The sequence below is a fragment of the Diadema setosum genome, chromosome 6, assembly GCF_964275005.1.
Source record: "Diadema setosum chromosome 6, eeDiaSeto1, whole genome shotgun sequence".
Classification (NCBI taxonomy): domain Eukaryota; kingdom Metazoa; phylum Echinodermata; class Echinoidea; order Diadematoida; family Diadematidae; genus Diadema; species Diadema setosum.
This window is the reverse complement of record NC_092690.1, coordinates 29012582-29037831: the sequence shown is the minus strand read 5'-3', so window position 1 is coordinate 29037831 and position 25250 is coordinate 29012582. Positions and strand designations below refer to the sequence as shown.

Sequence of the window (25250 nt, the reverse complement as noted above, 5' to 3'; positions counted from 1 at the left end):
TAGGAGACATGACGGCCACTACATCTGACCCCAGCAGGGACTGACCTAGTTTCCTACAAAGTCTAGCTTCAAGGCTCCAGCTGTATCTTTTTTTTTTCTCCTCCCATGTGCACTTTGAACAAAATATCCGATTGAAGGGAATGTACGCATCAGGTAGCCTGTCGGTGCGGCCAATGTTGTGCATAACTTGTCTCGTGTGAATGTACAGTCTCTGAATTCACGTATTAAAGGTGGATTGTGAGTGTAGCCTTCGCTCAAGAATCATGCAGGGCAATGCAGAAATCAACGCATTCTGTTTGCCACTCGGCTAGTAGAGTGACAATCTCTATATTTGCCTGGAAGCGAGACTAAAACCTCTCTTGAGTGCTATTCAACCAGAATCCCCTGAAATAAGAAAAAGGTTGAAAAAAAAGTTGAAAAAAAGGAGATATTGGGGAAAGACTTGAGTGATTTAGTACTTCAAAAAGGCACTCAACAAGAGCCCCATCAAGATTTGCTCACTATCCAAAGGTGAAAGAAATGTAGGAGAAACATAAAAAAAAAACCGGCACAATACATATGTTTGTATAAAATGCGCATGCTGCCACAAATGATGTCACCTGCTATTCACTGCCAGCATGAATGGCGTTGGGTGTTGTGACAGAAAGACACGCCATTCAATAAGCTTCCAAGACTCAGAATTTGCATGAATGTACAATTTCTATTAAACTGCTCTTTTGCAAATGCGCCTCTGCTCAGCTCAATTCAGCATGCTTCTGTCAGAACTTTGCTTCTTATGTATGTTGGGCATTGCGCACCAAAATGATCACTGGCTGGAACGTGGTACGGTACAAGCTGTAATTTTCGCGTACAGACGTGATTTTCACAAATCAGGAGGTCAAAGACATTTTTGCGAGATGTTGTTTTCGCGATTTGACACCGAGGCTATTGTAGTAATGTGCATCTTATTAAATGCCTATGTCCATTTGTGATTCTTTTGCATGGTGTTAAATTTGCGCCCCAACAGTGATTCATGAAATGAAAATTAAACCCTTGTGAAATAACAGCTTTTACAATACTGCGCACAACACAAGATTTTCATTTTTCAAGACTTCTTTACCCTCTTATTCTTTTGTTCAATGTACACTGTATACTTTCTTGTCCCTTTAACTACCCCAGTTTACACCTGGCCATCTGTCTATAGATCCATTATAAACTCAATATTACATTTTGAAGCTGTTAAATAAAGATCTCAACTACTGAGTTGGTATCCATTCAACAGTTATCTAGAGTGTGTCTACAAAACTGCTTTCATAGATCAGTGCAGTCTACCATACCAGTATCACGGCAAGTTTCTAGTGTGTACTTTCCTTACATCCCCCCCCCCCCCATCTCTATTTGTAGCTTTTCCCTGTCTCTCTCTCTCTCTCTCTCTCTCACTTCCCTCCATTTTCATCTTCCTCTGTTGAATATTTTCCTTCCTTTTTCCAGAGAGGGAATCTTTTTTTCTTTTTCTTTTCTTTTTTTGTGTACGATGTATTCAGCCTGACATGACTTGTATTGTTAGAACGGTATGACTCATTTCCACTCGCTTTTTAATACTCATAGAAGTTGTTGCCATTCAAAATGCCCTCATATCCCTCCGCAGCTCGACTCCCAAAACTCTGCAACTGAGAAACGGGATCATCTGTGACCATAAAACACTACTGTAGGACCCTACCTGTAATTCATATTTCGCGTCTACAGAATGCATGTACACTGTACTACTGACAGCCATTAATAGCAGAAATTGGTCAACTGCATTGAATTGAATTAAATTGAATTAAACTGAACTGAATTGAATTTGATTCAATTTCATTGAATTGAATTAAAGGACAAGCCCACCTTCATAGACATGTGGATTGAGTGAATGCGGCAATATTAGTAGGACTCATCAGTGAGGGTTTGAGGAAAATTGGACAACCAGTTAAAAAGTTATGAATTTTTGAAGTTTCTGCTCAGTCACTGCTGGATGAGAAGACTACTACAGCCTGTGATATCATATTATTGTACGACAATATAAAGAAAGCATAAATAAAAATTCAACATATTTTCATTTTTCTCGTGTAATAAAAGAACACTTGACTTGCCTCTTTCAGAAGGCAGGGGGAATAATATCATCTTTAACATACGTCTGCGACAAGTCGAGGAAATGTGCACTTTTCTATAAAAAAAACAATTGTGGCATTCTCTTTATATATTTTCTTTATATCACTGTTGTGGCAACAAGTTTTTCTTATACTTATTTTGACTCTAATTGTTATTTTTCCCCCTGATTTCTTTTCTCTAATGTTTTTTTTTTCTCAAACTCACATTTATTGTCATCTGATGAAACAAAAAAAAAAACAAAAAGAAATGCAGGAGTGTACTTCCATCAAAGTCTTATCACACTGCCAAGATGGATACCACTCCAGCTGAAAATTTTCTGTAAAGTTATCCTGCGGATGCAGGTTACCATGACAACACAGAGAGTAGAGAGTGCTTGCTGGAGCAGCAGAGAGAAGATCGCCTACAGTATGGAATACAACAATACTCTGACAGTTGATATAGAGAGGGCCAGGGGTGCAAGGGATTAATAAAAAAAAAAGGGCATGGTAACCCACGGTAACGCTCTTGTTCAAAGTGTGCTTATTCAGGTATGTTTATCAAGCCCTTCAGTGTTATTCCTGGAAACTACATAATTTATGTTATTAAACAATAACAAACAAACATCCATTCACAAACTAGGCCTTCAACTGATAAATTGTGGCAGCGCTGGAACCAAATAAACAAAAGGAGGCGTGCACAGTCGTAACCATGGTGCCAGTTGCGTATAAACGGCACACCTCATAGACATGGGGTCAGTGCACTTGGTGACTACCCGTCTCCACTATATGCAATAGAATTGTTTGTTGTCTCAAGCCACATGCAGTATGTGTAGCTGCACATTACAGTTTATGGGAGTTGGCTGGTTTGCTAGGCATATTTTTTTCTCCCCCCCCCCCCCCCCCTTATTTCTTTTTTGGTAGCAGTAGCCTTCTTTGGTACAAAAAAAAAAAAAAAAAAAAAAGCCCTTCAAATTTCTACTAATAGCATGAAATGCTGATAATAGAGGTCCAGACTATTCAGAAATCATGAAATTTGATGTACACATGTATGTAATATCCATGCATCAAGCCAAATTAAGTATGTGCAGCTGCACTGGAGCTGGCTGGTTTGATACGCATTTTTATCTTATTTTTATTTTATTATATTTTATTTTATTTTATTTTATTTTATTTTTTTGTAGCAGTAGCCTTCTCCAGTAAAGCCCTTCAAATTTCTACCAATAGCAGGAAATGCTGATAAAAGAAGTCTTTGACTAATAAAGCAATCAAGAAATTTGATATAAACATTATACAGAACATCAGTTAAAGTCTAGCTGCTACTTTTAAAACGGTAGTCTCCTTAAAGGGCATCTCATATTCTCTGAATTTGAGCTGATGGTATCTGTTTTCAGTCCCAACTGAATTTATAGAGGGTCTAATTTAGCACTAAAAAAACATGAAACACAATGACCATGAACTCAAAATAGCACTCTACCTTGTGGTTACCATTTTGAGTCCAGACATAGAAAGTATTAAAGCTATTTTTGGCTTGTCCCTCCTTCTCCTACTCCTATAGTATCCCCATGTTTTGCAAACTGGTGCATTCACTCAAGTTGATAAATTCTAATTAAGCTGATGACTCCCCCCTTGTAATATCAATGTATCACAATGTTTTATGAAAGTAGTAAGAAACTTTAGACCATACAAGACCAATATCATCTGCCCAACCCCCCCCCCCCCATCTCTCCAGGAACAAGGTTCATCACTAAAAGGACAAGTTAACCCAAATATACATGTATGTGTGGATTGAGTGAATGCAGCAATATTAGGAGAACATATCAGTGAAAGTTTGAGGAAAATCAGACAATCCGTTCAATAGTTATGATCTTTTTAAATTTCAGGGCCACCATCGCTGGATGAGAAGACTTCAACAGTTTGTGACATATAAACTGCAGGACAATGATGTATGAAGAAAATAAAAGCAGAATTCCACAAAATGTCATTTCATAGGAAAAGTACACATTCCCTCAACTTGTTACTGACACATGTTATTAAAAGGAGTATTAAACATTGTTCCCCCTGCTTTTTCAGACGGAGATCGAGTGCTCTTCATTTTGCTAGAAATATGAAATACATTGAATTCTATTTCTATTTTCTTCATATTGTTGTACATAGTACTAGTAATGGTATACGTGTCACAAAGTGTTGTCGTCTTCTCATCCAGCGATGGCTGCATCACAACTTTAGAAATTCACAACTTTTATAGAAAGGATTGTCAGATTTTCATCAAAGTTTCACTAAAGTGCTCTACTATTGTTGCACACAATATATTTTAGAGTGCAGTTGGCCTTTAAAAGCAAAATCAGCCCCCCCCCCAACTCTCTGCGAAAGGGGTGTCACTTTAAGATGTCGCAAGTTGAATGCTCCAGTTGCGCTGGGAGCAGAGTGACGACAACCGCGGCACTGCTGCCGCCGAGATGGAGAGGAAGCCGAAATTAATTCTCCGCTTGCCGCAAACTTTTTGGTGCGGCTACCAGCAACGCGGGCCAATGATCGATAGCAGAGACAAGAGCCGCGTGGCATGGCATCCACACGTGAACTCAAGATTGGACTAGTGCTGTTTAAAAGGGGGTTTAAAGGGACAGTTTCCCTTTTAGAAGCATTTAGTGTAGAGTGAACAAATGCTAAGAAATAGGAGATGAAACACACAATGAAAGTTCGAGGAATTTCACATGAACCATTCAAAAGTTATGAATTTGGGGAAGTTTTTGCTCATTATCATGTGCTGCACTCCCTATATGGGGACTTTATCACAAATTGTGAGTGGTGTGTAATTGAACATTGGTACAAGGAATTTGATGTTAGCCTTTCTAGTATAATCAACAGATCATTTGACCAAGCTCTCCCAAAGACATGGGGAAAATAAACACAATTTGCCTTCATAGCATACAATATTACGGGGAATGTGCACTTTATATTCTTTTTTTGAAGTTGAAAATTTATATCAGAAAAATCACAGTTTCTTCTTCTTATACTCTACGCTATCAAAATGTAGCAAATTATTCCAGGGTTCCCATCTAACTAAGAGAGCACATACAGTAGAATCTACAAAGCTGTGAGTGAACAGACAGATTTTCTTCAAACTTTCAAAAAAGTGTTTTATTCATTCTTCAGCAATAGCCAATTTGCATGATGTTTGTGTTTGAGGGAATTTTCCCTTTAATGAAGGAAGAATTCCAAATTTAATTGTCTTCTTTCAATGCATGTATACAGGATGCAACATACTCTAATCACATATCTTCCAGAAATTCACCTTGCCTCAGTCCAGTCTTAATTACACTCACACACTGGGCATATCAAAGCGGTTTCTGTATCATAGTCAGAGTCATTCTGCATAATTTGTTTTTCATACGTGCAGTTATATCTGATCACTTTCTCAAACATTTCGCTTCAAGATGCATAAACAAGTTCTGTTTAAAGTTTAATCAATCTTGGCCTATATCTTGGCTTGTACTTCAAAAGATTTTTTTTTTTAAGGCATCACAGTACAATAGCAGCACACGCCAAAATTTTTTGTATGGTGTTGCCGAATTTATCATCCTTCTCCAAACAAATCGAAAGTACAATGTGAGTCTAGCATCAACACAGTATACACACCGAAAGCGGTAAAAATCCTCACGCAAAAATCCCCTTGGCACTGCTCTACCTGTGGAAAAGGCCATGCAAAATAAATTTTTCCTCCGCATGCCACAAAAAGTGTAGCCACTGCAGCTAAAAGGTTCCCTAACCCCCACCCCACAGAAAATGTTGCGTAGGCGGGACGTCTGCACAGCACCACTGGCATGTTCTTTGTTGGAAGGTAGCACAGACTCTATTTTTAAAAACAATACTCTGTCTGACCTAACAGCAACTATTTATCCCATGCCAAGATTTAAAGGTAAACACAATCACTTTTTATCCCCCCAAAATGCAAAGAAAAAAACAATGATAATATTTCAAATAAAAAAATGAAAGCCAATTATGCCAATAATCTTAGGGTGTTAATGATCGGCTATTAATGCAACAAAAAAGGAAAAATTGAAGAAAAAAAAATCAGCAATCAGTTCTCACAAAGATTTTAAAAAATACAAAACTAAAAAAAAAAAAAAAATCTTTTCCAAATGTCTTTTCTTTCCCTATCACATAAGAAAGAGGCCAACTTCCTTTTAACCTGTTGTGGACAGATTGATTTTGCTACAACACACACAAATTCCTATAGACACCTGCCCGAGTATACTTGGGACTCCTCAACGGGTTAAAGGGATCGTATAGTTTTGGTTGAGACCTAATTTCAGGTTTCTAACATTGTTTGGTGAGATAATGAGAAATCTCTTATAAAATATGAAAGAGCATGTAATTCTATGAGAAATTCAATGTTTATTTGATGAAAATTGGTTTTGAAATGACTGAGATATCCAAAAGAGAGCGATTCTAATGAAGTGTGGGACCCACACTTTATTACAATCGCTTTGTTTTACTTTGTTTTTGGATGTTTCAGTCATTCCAAACCCGATTTTCATCAAATAAACTTTGAATTCCTCTTAACATGGTATGCTCTGTACTACATCATAAGTGTTTTCTTGGTATCTCGCAAAAAGTTAAAATCCCAATTCTCATCTCCACCAATACTGTATCATCCCTTTAAAGTGGGGTGAATGAACAGCAATTTTAATAACAGGCAAGAAATGAGGATTTGTCTGTCGAGAGTTGTCAGCACAAATCACACAGTAACCATAACGCAACAGAGGAGGAGCATTATAGAAATGTGTATTATATGAGTCATATGAACAAAGCAGTGTCGAGAATAAGGGATGACCATCCAAGCGAACCTCTGCCGATGCTGACACTCGCCATTCATGATTTAACCCCTTCTATGCCAGGGACTGTGGACCATGTGTTCAACACTGTGGGTGTTTCTGTGCCAATCGGCACTTAAAAGCTCACAAAGGGTTAATAATTGATCAACAAAATGTCACGCAAAACTTGTAACACTCTATTCCTACAGAAAACAAAATCATTGTAATGTCTTTTCATTTGCAGGATTGCATAAAGACTATATAAAGCACAAGTGTGATATTGCATTTTTCATTTTTACTTATTTCATACATGGAGTTCCTCTAATATAAAGTGGGTTTACACTGCGTAATGTGTACCAATACCCTGGAAATCAAATTTGTGTACAGCTAGAATACACACAAAAAATAACAGCCACAATTCACCTGTGACAGCCCATGAAAGTATGTATTTTGGTATATTATCGGATCATACAATCTCTACAACAATTTGGCACTTGCACTTCATGCATTCAAGTTCTGCTCCATAATCGCCAGTACTGATGTGTGCTTGTTCTAGCTATATATTATATTTTATATATTTTATGTTTTTTTGGCCTGTCCCTTGAATAATATCGAGATTCCATGTTGATCGGTTAGCTAGGTATCGATCAAAGTGCATGCGTGCATTGCATTTATCACTATACACTATAGTTCAAGAGATCTTTGGAAAAAGTATTGGCTGTGCGATCATTTGATTGAAAGAATCAGGTGATCGACTAGTCTATTTCAAGTCGTGTTTGTTTTTTTATTCTATGCAATTTACATTTAAACCCCAATAAATAAAAATCACAGTGACAAAAATTCTAATATTTTGCAAAAGGCATGTCTCAAGTATATTCTACATAGCAAACGTAATACTAAGGGTATAATGGATTGGTACACTTTAATCTCTCATTAGTATTATCATCAATATAATCTATGGTACACTGTATTATACCATGGAGCTACTGTTAGTAGCTCCATGATTATTTATTATTATACAGTGTATAATATTTGCCCATTTTATGCTGAACATCTAATTAGGATCAATGACATATCAAGGCCTGCCATCTTTACAATGGAAATTTTCCAAGTCATACGTCCACCAATAAATCTGGCGCATGGTAATAATCACTCCGCTGCTTCCCAGGAATCTGCCTCTCTTTGAGTGCAGAAAATGGTTCATAAAGCATCACAACATCTTGCTCATAAAAGCTACAATGACTGATTTTCTCAGAAATACAAATGTCACAAGCCTATACGCTGGCCTTTGACCCTTTCACACTTTATCAAATAACCACAGAAACCATATCATATCTTTCACTATCCAAGCTCAACAACTGTACCAAGTTCCACTGCAGTTCGTTGAACAATGCACGTTATCTGAAATATTGTAGAATTTCACAATCACTCATTACATACTAGTGGACATCAAGCATATGTCCCATCTTTTAGGAATGCAATCATTATTGCCTTCAAACTGCACTATCATTTCAGGACTGAAGTCTTTACTGTATTTCTTCTCTAAAACGATGCTTGGAAATGTGACATGCTGGCCATTGAACTCAAGCTGGTATGTACTTTTAAAGGTCCTGTTTACCTTTGGAAGCAGTGATTTAAAAAAATTTCAAAATATCTCATTTGATGCATAGAATATGTGTAGGACAGTTGTGTCACAAAACATTCTACCACATAAAATGTTCGCAATTAAACCTAAAATATAAGGAGATATTTCTTGATAAACCATAACTGTAGGCAGTCTACTCTGGAAACATTCTTATTATTAACTATTGTTCACATTTTGTACATTTAACAATACTTAACATCCATTATACTGGTTCAAATTTTTACATTGGTTGTTTCTATCTTAAACTCACATTTTAGAACTATTTTGAAGCACTAATGCTGGGTTTTTGTTTCATCTGCAAATGGTATATCATGCCTTTAACCATCTCCTCTGACCTCAGTGACCCCAAAATCTTAATCACTCTGTTTTTTTCCGGCCATGATGATGCCATAAAATCCAAACTGAAATTTCACTGCATTACGTCCAGTTGAGAAGCACTGGCTTTAAAGAAAAAATAAGAATAAAAAATAAATAAAACAGGGAGGGGCATTAGTACACCCCTAAAAATTATTAGAATGCATTTTGTGGGACTGCATGCTTCCTTCTTCCAATTGATATGTAACCAATATTCAGGACAGAATGTGATCCTTGTGAATACTATTGATACGATAACAAAATTTCTCGTTTGAGCAATTCACCGTCCACTTTGTAATGTTCTTACCTACAAAATACCTACAATTTTCCTTTCTGGTGGCTCCCAAAACTACGGAGGAACTTGAAACTTTTCATCATCCGCCTGTCACTTCCTGCTTTACCACAATGTCTGTTTGTTCAGTACATAAAGCTTAGTTTCGTCCCATGCCATCAAAGGATCTTCTTCCTTTTACTTATTTCACTCTCCTCCTCTTCGTTTACTTTCTCTATCTTCTTCTTTTTCTTCATAAGCTGTCGCCATTTTTACCTCGGCCACGGCAGGAGGATTATATGTTTTCATTGCTGTTAATTTGTTTTCGTTTGTGTACAAAATAAAAAGTTCTGGATGGATTTGAAAGAAACTTGCAGGAAAAGTTGATTACCTGGTACACAGGGAACAGATGAATAAATTTTGGTACTGGTCCAGGATTTTTTTTAATGGATTTTTGAAGGATTTCTATGAATCTTTGAAGGATTTTTGATCTTTTGGGAGATAGGGTCACAATGAACTTGGGAGTTCAAGCTGCGCCTATATGAGGTTTGCATGCAGATACGTGCACTGAGGTGTGAATTGGGAAATTAGATGATTTTCAGTAGATCACTATGGAAGAACAAGATCAGTGGTAGAAATGAGCCGCTTGGCAGAATGCTTTTTAAGTTTTGTTTTTTATTCTTCTACTTTTACTCTTTATTTAATTCCTCTGAGGAATGCTCTAGACTCTCTTGCTATTTGAACTATTAGAAAGTAGAACCAAGCTTGAAGTGCCCCTTTAAGAATGAGGGACACGCTTGCTTGCTCTCATCTATTCAGGACATGAATCACACGCCGTATCCATCATAAAAGAGAGAGGTCTACAAGTGCACAGCCACGTTCAGACATACATACGTCATGTCACTTCCATAGTCCCACACATACAAATTTGATGTCACATTCTACGGTATTGTTGAGAGACCTTGCATGTGCTCTTCAGCTTCTCAAAAGCGACTCTTTGTGGGGAGGGGAGCTGGGTTCTGATGTGATCACATCAAAAATCTGGCATAAAAGTCACGCTCCTGGTGTTAAAGAGGAAATCCAGTCCAAATATAAGTTAGTCTGATAAAAAAGAGTAAAATCTTTCAAGTCCAATGGTAAAAAAATTTGGCTGAAATCGGATGAAAAAATAAAAAAGTTATGACATTTTGAAGTTTTGCTAATTTCCGCAAAAAGTTCTTGTACAGGGGATATCGAAGACACCATGTCCTACCCTCACAATTTTCCATTGATCAAGTAAAAAAAAAAAAAAAAAAATGACGAAAATTCAATATTTCTGTCATTTAAGTCTGAAACATGATGTTATTCCTGGTTGAATAACTTCATAATAGTGATCAGTTTTATAGATATATGAGGATTTGAGCCTCGGGCATAATTGCGTTTGAATGAAACCCTGGAAATTTCTAAATTTAATGTACAAACTATATGGTAAGTTGTAAGGGAATGACATGCTCACTTTGCCATTTGCATATTCATATTGACTATTCAAGAACTGTCCCCCCCCCCAAAAAAAAAAAAGCAAAACTTTAAAATGTCATAACTTCCTTATTTTTCATCCGATTTCGATCAAAATTAAACCGTTGAACTTATTTTACTCTTTCTAATCAGACCAACTTATATTTGGACTGGATTTCCCCTTTAAAGGCTGACCAGGCAGCACAGCTCTGTAAAATAATACGATGAGCCTTGCCTGGATAGTGCAATTTTGAAGACTGCTGGTTGCGTAGACTGCATTAAATGCTGGTAGAACAGTAAAGCCAAATGTCCTCATCCCCTGTAAAGCTACACACCATAACTACGTGTAGTCTTCATTCAGGTACAATCTGTTTGTTTTTTTCCTACTACTTTATAGTCATCTACTATAAAATGAAGTCTTAAACATTTGCACTCAAATTCCAAATACTTTCTCTTTGCACCTCATAGTGAAGAGTACACACTCTGTACTCAAATAAAAAGTTGCAACATAAAACTTCTAGTTACACACAATGAAATCACTTCAAATTGGTTATGACTGAGGCATTTGCTATTATGGTCACAAAGATCTAAAGACCAGTCAAATTTCTGATTGTCATAAGGTGTAGGCCCTACAAAAAATGGGAATAAAAAAGTGGAAAAGACCCAATAATTGACATCATCAACCTCAACTAGAAATGTATGCTGTTTGCAAAAAAAAAAAAAGAATAGCAAGTACATATTTCCCCTCAAGGTTAATATTCAATATCCTGGTTCTCCTATTAGATCTGCAGCTCTACGGCGCATGTATTCTAGTTTCGTTTATAGTCGTAGTTGTTACAACATTTATATCAGATTTCTTTATTTTGCATTGAACATGTGCTATGTGGAAAACTGAGCATCTATAAGTTACAGTAAAGTCTTTAAATATGATTAATTCAGACGCCACTACAAAATGCATCTTCCTAGACCCAGGCTACACAGCTTCCATCCTATTGAAGCCACAGAGTTTCTTTGAGGAAGGGGTTTTAGTAATGTCTGGCTCCAAGGTCTATGGCTAGCATAAAACTGGAACAACAATGGGCCACACCCCTCTCCTGTAGTCTTGATTTCCAGGCACTCTATTGGTCAAATTATGCACACCCTCTCATCATACACAACACACACCCAACCATGTACACGCACTGATAACGTGTTGTCTTCCTTTGTTCGTTGTGTTTATAAGCGGGTTACAGATACTGTGCCAATGTTAAAAAATCTTTGAATGATCTACATTTCCTGAGCACATTTTGCTCTGAAAAGAAATAATATATGCTTCAATAACAAATAATTGTGGAGGGCAAGAAAGCCTTGCTGATTTTTTTTTTTTCTGAGGAGGTGGTCCTATTATTGAACTAGGTATGGCACTCCTATATTGACTACTACTGAACTACCAGTCAATAAGGGATGTACGGGAGTAATAGTATTTATTTATTTTATTTCCATTTTATTTCAACAGGGTAGCCCTTTCAGTTAAAAAAAAAAACTGCTCTACCAAGGGGCCCTGCACAATAAAAAGATACAAAAACATATATTCAAATGCACAACGTTACAATCAAAATAAACGTAAACATATCAACCAGATAGCACAAAAAAAAAAGAAGTGTAACAAAATTATACTATGAGAAAAATACAGCATGAATACGTAAGAAAGAAACCGTGAGAATATAAAATGTGAGTTAAAAAACAACTACATTGTATAACAAGAAGAAAACAAATGATATGTCAGTTCCGGGTGTCACAGAAATAAACATGTATGTTTATTTCTGTGACACTGGGAACTGACATATCATTTGTTTTGTTGTTGTATTGCACCCTGTTTTTCCTAGTAAAAAATCACAATAGGGTTAAAACTTGAGAGATAAGATTCTACTCCGGTCTCTGCTTTTTAAATGTAGGAAAAGATGACAAAACTTGCATAAAAAGAGGCAAGTTGTTCCAAAGGTTTGACCCTTGATAATGCAGAGATCTTTTATAATATTCCGTACGGGTGTATTGATTTTTAGTGGGCAAGAGAGTGCATATCGAGTTCACAAATTGACATTACGAAAGACAACTATTTCTTTTAAATACACTGGCACCATATCATTGATCAATTTATAATAAGATACGTTTAGTATTGCCTCCTTTGCATAATCGTTTGCCAGTTTAATTGTCTTAAAAGAACTGTAAGAACTAGTACCGATGCATTTATATACTATGAATACTTGCTAAGTTTCACTTTACAACTACTCCTCATAATAATACTACAGGCATTATCATTTACTATTACTATTATCATTTTTACTCTCATTATTATCATCATAATTATGATTATCATTACATAGTATTATTCATATCATCATTCTTATAATTAACAGTCTGCCTATTACAACAGCTGATACACACATTGTATTTTGACTGTCATTATAATCACTGCTACTACTAAACCTAGTTTAAAACATGATAACAGAGATCAAGGGACAAAAATATACAAAAGGAAAAATAGAGTGTATGGTAAAAAGAGAAATAATAAAGAAAGATCATTGATTGTTGAAAACCCCCATAGCAATACCATGTCATATCTATATTTAAATAAAACAACTCACTCATAAATACCTACTTGTGGGTGATCAATACAGACTCTAGCCATACAAATTTCATGGGTTGTTGCACAGTCACTCAAGCACACACTACTCAACAATATCTGGCACAATTCATCTAAATATTTTGTAATCTACAGCACAGGGTGTGCTTTTAAGCTGCCTCACAACCCCCCCCCCCCCTACACACACACACACACACACACACACACACACACACATCCACACATCTTTTCTGTTTTTGTTTTTTTTTTTCCCTCCCACATTTAGTGACCCGATCATTGTGCTTGGTCATTGAAAAGGTAAATCTGATTGAATCGCTTTCAGAATGCAATCACTACAGGTTGAGAATTCAGTATTTTTTTATGTGGGTGTAAAGATTTTAATGACACAGTTAAAGGCCTTGTCAAGTCACTCTAAAGTCTTCACTTTTTCTCCATTAAATGTATTTCAAAAACATTCTATACAACGGCTAATGATCATACATTTGGCACAGATGAAGTACTGAATTGAAATTTTTCCACCATGCAAATATTCCATCATGTGAGTAATTTAATTCGTTATCTGTCATGCCGCTGGCTTTCATGGTAAATGGCAAGTAAATACTTGGACCGTCTTTTTCCTGTTGGCTGCTAAACACGTCCTGGTTGCCAAGGAATATGGTACCGTGTCAGCACCATGACAAATTTCAAGGCTGGAGTTAACTCTTCGGATAACTTGTCATCACACATCCACACAAAGAAAAACCAACCTTGGAAGGGATAGTCACCAGCACAATGACATGATTTTAATAGCATTTCAGGAGCAGAGCTTGGTTTGCCACCGGGGGTTTTCTTTTTTCCCTTTCTTTCTTTCTTTCTTTTTTTTTTCTCTTTTTTTTTTTGCATCTAGATTATTCTTTTAATAATAGATTATTCTTTTAATACCACAAATATGTTATAGGTTTACTATTTTTTATGTCTCTGCTTTAAAAACTGTGAAATCCCCAAGTGGTTTTAGTGCTTATTTTGTATTCTGGTCTATGGAGAAAAAAAAAACAACAAAAAAAAACATGGCTCAGTACAAGTTTCCTAGAAATAACAAAGGGGCGTAGTCATTCACAGTGAGTGCCACTGGCTTAAGGAGGGTTAACAGAGCACAGGTTAAAGCCACTATTTTCAGTGGAGGTAGTGATTAAACAATGTTCAAATTATCACATTGATGCATAACTATGTTGTATTTCGTTCAGCTGTATCACAAAACATCCTACTGTACAAAAAAATTTTGTAGTAAAGCTGAAAATATAATGAGATTTAATTAATCTTCTGAATAGATTGTCATGGTGACGGGTTATTCTGGAAACAGTTTTTAGTGAAACTATTGTTCACATTTCGATTATTTGACAATACTTGACAAGGATTTTACTGATTGACCTCTTCATATTGGTTATTCTATGCCTAACTCACATATTTTAGAACTATTTTGAAGCACTACAGCTGTCTTTTTTTCATCTGCATTGTTAGCAAGGGGCTGCAGAATGGCATATACACAAATCATTGCCTTTGAATTTATCTTCAGTTGCATGCTGATGTCATCCTTTAACACTGTAAAAAGGGCATTATTTCTTGTCCTGCAGCAAGTGTCCAGTGAGCAAATAATAGGACCTAATTCCCAGATATAATCATCTTCTTCTCTTTTTTTGCCCGGAATTAAAATGGAGGGAATGATCTTTTAATATCTATCTAATAATAATAGTTGTATAGTAGTGGCAGACTTTAAATACAAAACTGCTGCATTACCCCCCCCCCCCCGCCCCCCCCCCCAAAAAAAAAAAAATGTATACATTACAAGTGCATAAAATAAAGGGATAGTCTTCATCTTTATGATACAGAAAACAGTCAAGAAAACATGCAAAACTTTTGATATCCCATAGTTTTTTAACCTTTACGATAACTTTACTGAACTTTTGCTAAATGAATTTACTTGTTGAATGCTACTGTCAAGTAAACTTAGATGGAATATGAGGCATGGCCTTCTCTTCAAGGGAGTATTGTTTCTCTTTTCCTTTCTTGCTTCTTTCTATTCTTTCCCATGACCTCCAAGTAACCTGCTAAGCCTGCACACAGGTTGTTGTTACTAGATTTTGCAAAAAGATGGTTGGTATGAGAGAAACCAACGTTACTTCCCTCAACATTGCAGATCTTGAAGAGGGGCCTGTAGTAAGCTTGCAGCGTCCTGCCAAGCATTTCACAAATATGCTACCAGCTGGATGAACTGGCAGAGTATGCTAAAATTTTAAAACAGACATGTACATATAAACTAGCAAATGAATGGAAAATTTCTGGGCACACATATGATACACACCTGCAATGAAAGACCATCAATAACTGTCAGGTTCATAAACATTGCCCTTGCTCTGGATTTCAAAACATCCAATACTGTTCTGAACAAATAAGTACTTTTTGTTTCATGGGATTGATTATACTTGTGGGATGTTAGTTTCAAAAGTACAAGCCAAAAAAAAAAAAAAAAAAAGATATACCTGTCACAAAAAGGATGATGAAAATACACTCAAGCAAATAACATGGATATAATTCAAAGCAGAGAATGATGCGTTGCTTTTTTCTTTTCATAACAATTGTGTAGCATCGCAACATTTTCTTGCATTGTCCCTATTCATACAATGTTCATGTAATACCCTAAATTACACAATTTGTGGTCTGCAGCGCTTTCCCATCATGTCAGGAACACGATATATCGAAACTTTGTTGTTGCTGCTGTTTAACCCATCAAAGCTAGAGCATACCTACAATGAGACAGCCTTCAACCCTGATCATCACTTCTGTTTTCTTTCTTTCTTTCTTTCCTTTTTTCTTTCTTTATGTTGTTTTGTTCCAGTCAACAAACCCTTTACCATTTCTTCCCCAAATCTCCTAAATCTATCAAAACCATTTAGTAATTATGCAGTTGTACATCGTTGGCACACAGTGCATGTTCAGCAGACGCGATAACTTCCGAGCGTACAAACAGTCCTTGTTTGCTTTGTTCGGCCTCCATCCATGACTTGACTCCCTGCGTTTTCCATTTAGAAAACATGTGGCCAGTGCCAGTAACGACTCCATCCCAGAGAAGATCATCATAGTAAAAGAAAAAAAAAAATTATCTACTTGGCTCACTGCTTGTAGAGTATCAGGAAAACTAAATGGTCAGCAGCAGCATGAGTACTAGTACAATATTACACATGCAACATTTTTTTTTTCTTTTCTAATGTTTCCAAGCATGCTTCCCTCGAGCAGAGCTGTGTTATGTGAAAGATGAAACAATAGGACTACAACTATTCAATTTGGCTCCTGGTCGAATAAAGTGGGGGAAACAGTCTTACAGTGTATGAAACTAGTTTCTCAACTCGCAACAAATTTCTACATAACACAATAGAAAGTCTAAGTGTGCATAGCCCGCTTTGTAAGCTAGTCTCCTCAAACTAAAGAAACTGAAGCCACTGAAGTTTTTGGTCGGACAACAGTTTGACCTGACTTGACCCAGTATGCAGACATCACCTATTAGGGCAAGTTTCAACTTGCCTACAACATTCCAAAATACCTACATTCTTCCTGCAAAGAGTGGTAAACAATATCACAACTATCTGTTGGTAAACATCAAAACATTTTTCTTGCTGTTGGATTGAATTGGCCAAGAATGGCTCACATGGTTTACATTTGGCCATGATCAAAATGGATTTTCCAAAATGATTTATGCAAGATCCTGACATTAGAATTTCACAATAGTCAAAATTGTTGAAGCTAGTGCTTTTTTGCAGCTACATGCAGTACATGTAGGTGTCTACTACCAGGGAGGTCCCTGCCACTACAAAGTAGTGAGCTGCATCTCCAGAGTATGGTTTTGACTATTCTACGAGACTGTCAAGATTTTATAGTCTTATTCTTTACTGCTTTTCTTGTTGTTGCTGTTGCAGGTGTGTAGATGCAATTAAGACAAAAAAAAAAGATAAGGAGTCAAAAGATGGATAATGCAGTCTCATCAATCTCAGAAAATTATCAATGTCACATCTGACTCAAGTCCGAGCTCCAGATGTTGATGATGACTAAAAGATTTCTGGGGTACGCTCATTCGACAGATTTCTACAAGACATAAGTTAAACACGACCATCTACATTTGTACATGCTCCACCTGAACAAGGGCAAATTCAATTTAGCATATTGGACAATATCGTACCTTCTACTGAGCTTTGGCAAACTGGCTCATGTTTAGGCCCCCTACATTATTTAATGTAACTTGTCGTTTTCTACGATTAACATCAATTAGTAACGTTGTTAGATATAAAATGGCAACAAAGCCCGCCACATTTTCTGTCGAAAGTGGCACAATTTCACGTAGTACAATACTACAAATTCACATTTGCCCCTCATTCATAGAACAATTAACCCGTTAATCTATTCTAAGCTCTTAGTCTTACAATAACAATAAACATGTCTGCACTTCTCGATGAAAACCCAATTCAAATTGAACAGGCATAGACTCTTCTTTCAAGCTTATGTTGAAACGGACTTGATTCTAATTGTTTACTAATCCAAACGTTCATGATTATTCCTTAGTTTGCTTCTCTAGAGCTAATTCTCACTATCATGTCTGCAAACATGTTACAATATGGCTGTAGTGCAGTGATACTTTGCGCGTGTAGAGTCAAGTTAGAGACTTTCTACACCATATACACAGACCACAGTCACAGGCTAGGCAATTGCGACAGCTTCTAGTACAATTTGCAAACAAGTCAGTTTGCAAGAATATACCACATCTCAGCTAACGCCAGCACTAGTTTACGGGGCTACACACAAACAGTAAAGTTACAGCATAAACTGTAGACCGTCAAATGAAACATTTACTTTGTACTTACTATATGGAGGCCCTATTGTATTACTTCCTATCATCGGCAACGGGGTGGTAAGCATCTTAGTAACGGGCCACTCGCCGCCTTGCCTCTACTGCTCACTGATCACTTCGCAGGTACAGTGATAAGCGAGCTTTCTACGGTACGGTTCCATACGTGTATCACACACTTAGCGCCCTATCATGTTGTTGTTGGTGCTTAAAGGCGCGTCATTCAATATTGAATATTTACGCCTTTTATCTCATATATAAAAGGAATCACACTCATTTTTCGACAACGGAAAGAATAATAATTCCATTGTAATATAAATAAAATAATAATCATTATTATAATTAAGCGCGGGGAGCAATCTGTACGCATAAAGGTTGAGATAGAGAAAAACACCTCGTAAAGGCTCGCAAAATCTGGTCAGCCCGGCTCGGTAATGTTGAGCAGGCTTCTCGGCCGATCGCGCATGACCTAGACCACTCATTTGCAACGAGGGCGCTCCACCCAACACATTATTTTGCAATACAGTTTCCCGATTTGTATACACCATGCTAAACAAAACATATTACCTAGCTATATAATTCTAACCACAAAATACAAACAGACAAGCCCAATAGCGGGTAAGTGCAGTGCTGTGCTGTGCATCAATGATGTTACGTTATATACTATTCCTCCTGATTATCTTCTCATTAGGTAGAAATAAGAAAATAAGAGAAAAGAACACAGAGGAGATGAAATGAGACTTGACACATCAGTCCCCGATAAATATGTTTCTTGAAAGAAAGAAAAAAAAAATCATATTCTGGCATATATGCCCGTGGATTTCAAAAAGAATAAAACACATTCTTGGCGGAGTTCGTCATTTTGGAGCAAATGTTGTAATGTGAGAGCATCAGATGATATCTTTAGACGTTTGCATAAAAACTTTCGTTCTCTGGAGTATTCTTTACAATACATCAGAACATGAGAGATAGTCTCTTGTTCTTTACAAGTATCACATTGTCCATTATCATGTTTTCCTATTTTACACAAATAATAATTAAGCCTACATTTTCCAAGTCTTAGTCGATGTAATACACATTCATCTTTTCTATTTTTACAGAATGATTTAAATTTCGCATATGGTGTAGGCTGAATGGTATAAAGATGCCTTCCATGTTGTGAATTTTCCCATCTCGTACACCAGATCCCGGTGTAAAAATTCAACATATAACCACGTAATTCTGTCACCGTATAAGAGACTTGCAAATCAACTTCTTGGTGTGCGAGTCCTGATTTGGCAAGAGTATCAGCTCTCTCATTACCTGATATTCCACAATGAGAGGGGACCCACTCAAAAAACAAATTTGTGCCTTTTCTATATAAATGTGTAATTTTGCACAGAATTTCAAAAACAACAGAAGAAGAATCTCGATGTTCTATTGCCTGTAATGCAGATAAAGAATCAGTTAAGATCAACACAGGTGTTTGGATTATATGGTTCACTTCTAACCATTCCAGGGCCATTAGGATGGCTATGAGTTCCGATCTGTATACTGAAACGGGAGGGATCCGGAACGCTTTACCATATTTATATTGTGGTACATAAAAAGCAGAAGAAGATACTTTATTCTCTTGTTTGGAAGAACCATCTGTATAAATCGTTAAAAAATTTTTCCTTTCATTATTAATATACTCTAACATCATCTCTCGCAAATCATACTCATTAACATCTTTCTTATTGGCTATTCTTTTCTTAATATAATAAGAAATATGTGGTGCAACCAAGTGCCAAAAAGGAATACCTCTAATACAACTGTTAAAATGTTCGATGCTTTCATCTAAAGTAGTGAATCTCATTGCAACTGGTTCTCTGCCAGCTTTCCAGTGACATGTTTCGTATTGCCAGCAAGGTAACAGGAGTGATTTTAAAGGATGATTTGCATTTTGCGCTTGAATGTGGAATTTAAATAAATCAGTAAAATATTGCCTTCGTAAATCCAGGGGCATCTCCCCACACTCTATTTGGAGTGCATCAGTTGAGGTAGTTACAACGGCTCCTGTGATAATCTTCAAACATTGATATTGAATTGATTGTAATCTATCCTTTTGATATTTAGGGGCTGAATCATATACAATACACCCATAATCCAAAATAGATCGAATAAGTGCTCTGTAAACTACAAGTAGAGTTGCTGTATCAGCTCCCCAGTCAGTGCCAGCTAAACTCCTCAGCAAATTCATTCTTTTCTTACATCTTATTATAATTGATTCTATATTACTCTTCCAAGTTAACTTATAATCAAACCACACACCGAGATATCTAAACTCCTTTTTAACTTCCATGGGCTCAGCACCTAATCTAATACATGCCTTTGGTATTCTTCTGTTGCTAAATACAACAGCGCATGACTTCTTCGTTGATAATATCATGCCCCAATTATGGCACCATTCAGATATAAAATCAAGAGCTGTTTGAACTTTCTTCACACAAAAATCAAAATTTTTATTTACACACCATATCGCTACATCATCAGCGTACAAGGAGGCATTAACCTTGTTTAGTCCATCATTCAAATCACTCAGCATTATGTTGAATAATGTCGGGCTGATAACACTGCCTTGAGGTAAACCATAGTCAGACACAAATGTATCGGACAAAACATTGTTAAGCTTAACTTGAATTGTTCTGTTATTCAAAAAACTATGTATCCATGTAATAATTCTTCCACGGAAACCCATCTTGTGCATCTTATAAATAATTACTTCTCTGTACAACACATCATAAGCTTTTTCAAAATCCAAAAAACAAGATATAACATATTCCTTATTTACCAAACCTTTATGTACATCATTTTCTAAACTAACGATCGCGTCCATTGTGCTTCTATGACTTCTAAAACCAAACTGATTAGGGGATAATAACTGATATTTCTCTATTATCCACAACAATCTGTTATTAATCATACGTTCCATCAACTTACACATCACCGAAGTCAGAGATATTGGTCTGTATGACGAGGGTTTTGATGGGTCTGAGTCTTGTTTCAGAATCGGGTTGATGATTGAATGGGTCCATCCTTGTGGCAGCACGGATGTTTTCCAAATAAGATTGAAAATTCGTAACAAATTATATAAGGCACACTCAGGAAGGTGTGTAATCAAAGGTTGGCAGATATAATCATGCCCTGGCGCTGTATTTTTAGTGGCCTTAATCGCCGTAAACAATTCAGAAATAGTAAAATCTTCATTTACAATTTCATATTTATCGTATTCATTAAAGTCAATATAAGACTCCAACGTATCTATTTGCTTTTGCAAATTTTGAGCATTTGGCGGATGGAATGATGTGTACATCCTTGCTAACTCCTCTGCCTTTTCCTTATCATCAGCAACAACTCGGTCTTCAAAAATAAAAGCAGGGGTCCTTTTATTTACCCCGGAGATATTACCGTTCATTGACTTTATTTTATTCCATACTTTCCCAATCGGGGTGAAACGGTTTAGTGTTTCACAAAAACTTCTCCAATGGGAATGTTTTGCTTGTCTTATTATTCGTTGTGCTATTGCCTTTTTGCGAAGGTATATTTGCAAATCCGAATGAAGTAATGTTTTCTCAAATCTATTTTTGGCTTTATTTCGTGTTTTCACAGCTCTCTTACACTCGTTATTCCACCATGGTGTCGGCCTTCTTTTTACTGTTTTCATATCGTGTAACTTAAACATATCATTTGCAGTACAAAAAACCTTCTCGATAAACGAATCATACTGCTCTTGAACAGTACTTTCACGAGACATAGGATTGTTCTCAGCACAGAATACAGTACAGATTTTCTCAGAGTACAAATTCCAGTTAGCATTCAGGAATGACCAAATATGTCTTCCATTATTTCCAGATTCATTGACTTCGGGGGAAGTACCTGACATCTTGATGGTGGTACGGATAACATAATGATCACTTCCGTGATTCTGTGTTGTAGCAAACCAATTACAACGTGCGCCGAGGTCCTTTGACACTAAGGTCAGATCAAGGCTAGAAAAGTTTCCACTGCGGGGATCTAACCGCGTGGGGGCGCCGTCATTCAGTAGCACTAAATCATTTTTCGCTATGAAATTCTCAACTACATCTCCGTTTTTATCAGTGTGATCACTGCCCCACAGAACATTATGGCTATTGAAATCTCCGCAAAGGAATAATCTTCTCCTGGATTTATCTATGAGGCTCTGTAACTTGGTCTCTGTCAAAGTCGAACAAGGATTATAAAAATTTATTATCGAGAGTATGGATTTATCAATAAAAATATCTACTTGTTGACATTCTGCTTTCACATTACAGTCGATAACTTGGAAAGGGATTGACTCATGGATATAGATAGCGCAACCTCCCCGTGGGGTATCCCTGTTTCGGGGTATGCAGTGGTAGCGAGGAATATGAACAATATTTAGATCATGGAACCAGGTTTCCTGTAAACATATAACATGTACCGGCGTACATTGGGAATTTGACTTTGTTAAATATTGAATAAATTCAAAACCGTGAGCGTTAAAACTCTGTGAGTTCCACTGTAATAATATTATGGCGATTATGGGAAGTAGTCGGGCCGTCATCGTTTATACTTTCAGGTCTGACAGTAATAGATGGATATCCTCTGGTTTGACAGAATCTATATCCAGGAACGCAATCGCTGCATCAACCACAAGTTTGATTCTGTTTGAATGTGATTTGTGTGAATCTAAATTGTTGATGATAAAGACAAAAAACGACAGAAATTTAGTGAAGTCAACATGGACGATAAAGTTGTTGTTCGGCTTTGTATTTCCCACCTTCTCTGTTCTCACTGATGTATGGTTTTCATTTGCCTTTTCACAGAGAGAATCCACTGGGGTAGGTTCTTGGGTAGCGGGCATTGCCGTTTTGTTAAACTTCTCTCCATTGTTCCTATTTCGAGTATGGGGGTTTGGGTCAATGGTGTTCTGAACATTGGCAGTGTGGCTTTCAGCCTGTTTTACTACTTCCTCGGTAAGTGTAGTCTGCTTGGTGCGATTATATAGCTTCGCTGCGTCTGCGTAAGAGACGCGTTCTTGGTACCTAATGTTTTGTATTTCCCGCGCTTCTTTGTATTTTGGGCACCCTTTGTACGCGGCTGAATGATCCTGACCACATCGTACACATTTTGGGTTTTCTTTTGATTTACATTCATCGAAGGAATGAGGGCCGCCACAGCGGACACAAACTTGCGTTTTTGAATTACAAGAGTCTTGGGTGTGGTTCAATCGTTGACATTTAAAACATCTAATTGGTGGTGGGGTGTATGAAGAGACCTTGTGGTGTTCGTAACCAAGTTGAATGGATTCTGGAAGTTCTTTGCTACTGAATGATAACAGAACCGACCCGGTGGCTTGCAAAGCCCCGTTTCTTTTCTTCATGAAGCGTTTCACTCTTTCTACCTTTTGTGTCTTTAGGTTGTCTAGGATTTCTTCGTCTGTTAGCTCCGTATCTACCTGATGTATAACACCACGTGAAATGTTTTCGAAAGGCTCGTAGACTTTTACACAAACCGACATTCCCCCGAACTCCGTCAGCTCGAGAAATTTAGATACCTGTTGTGTGGTTTTACACTTGATGAGTAGTGTGCGATTTTTGCATCTTTTCATAGACTGCACATCCCCAACATATGAGTGTATTTCCCGTGCAATTTTGAGGGAATTCAGGGAGCAAATGTTCTTGTTTTCCAGGGCAGAAATTACTACCGATTGGTTGTGAGTTTGAGTAGACCTTTGCGGATGTTTTTGGTTGTTAGTGTGGGTTTCATTTTCTGCAGTATTTGATCTTGTCGTGGAGACAGACGACGAACGTCTTGGTCTTTTTTTCCTGGTATTATGGGAGTCATCTGACCCACCAGTATTTTGTCTTTCTTTCTTTTTTCTACCAACAGTCTTCCACACGCCTTCTTCATAATGGTCAACATCTTCGTCCTGGTTACTATCACTAGATCTATCTTTACGTCTATGGATCATGGAGAGGGAGGGCCGTAGATTTTCTACAGGAGTATCAGGATTGGGGGAGGCCATAAAAGAAGCATATTCTTCGTAGGCCTCCTCTCCGGAGGAGTCCGACATTGTTCCTTTTTCAAGTTTCAGAGATGGGGGTTACATGCCTTAAATAGGCGTTTTCCAGGCCTGTTGGTCCACTTTCAAAGGAAGAAAAACAAATATCAATACTGTCCAAAAAAGAGAGAAGAGAGACAATTGAGTGTTCGTAATCGTATGTGCTCGGGGTGCTGTTAGGGTGCTGCCCTAGTGCTTCTAAGAGGAAACCCGCTATATCTACGTGGGCTTACCTGTCTGTTTTCGGTTTTGTGAACTTTCAGTCCGGTTGGTGGAAGTCCGGTTGGTGTCGCTCCCTATCAGCTGAGCGACAGTCATTATATTAGGCAGTATCATGGTACATAGCCAGCCAGCTAGCCAGTCGTACGAGCGGGGTGGCCGATGTAGTACCGTACGCGACGGACTTCGGCCGGCGTAGTACAATACTTCACATTCACTACGCTCGACATGGCCGTACTAAAACTACTGTAACTTTGTCATATCATCACGAAACTTCACATACACTACTTTTCATGATTCTAGATAAGAGATAGTTTCAAAATATTACCTTTGTTGAGTCGTGTGAAGGCTATCGTAGCTTAGTCCGTCGAATTTAGGTGCTCCTACGTTCTTGTCTTCGACATAGGCACCTCGCTCTAAAAATGGTGAATGGGTACGACAGTGTCATGGAAGAGTTTGCTGATTGGTTCGTATTTTCTCATGAATATTTATCAGATAGTCTATTGGTCAGTGTCTAATAGATCAACTTATGTTTATTAATCTTTCATTGCGACACAAACATAATTTGCATAATTACTATTATCGTGACCTTTAAATCCCAGCGGTGGTGAATATATTGCCCCGCTTGCTCCAACAAGCGAATCGATTTTATCGGGCCTACGTTTTCTGCTGCTTAATCGGGGATAATTTCTCATCTACACAGGTGTAGAGATGCCCATGAACATTCCCTTTCTATTTGCAGAGGGTATATGTACCTCAACGCCACAAAA

The 25250-nt window shown here is 37.3% G+C and overlaps 1 protein-coding gene across 1 annotated transcript in view; it reads right to left on the bottom strand.

Moving 5' to 3' along the window:
- Positions 1-24895, bottom strand: part of LOC140229693 (uncharacterized) — a 116050-nt gene extending 91155 nt beyond the window's left edge. Inside the window, exon 1 of the mRNA XM_072309936.1 lies at positions 24809-24895. The gene's annotated coding sequence lies outside the window, so the exon portion shown is untranslated. The remainder of the gene's footprint in view (positions 1-24808) is intronic.
- Between the last annotated feature and the right edge of the window lie 355 nt (positions 24896-25250).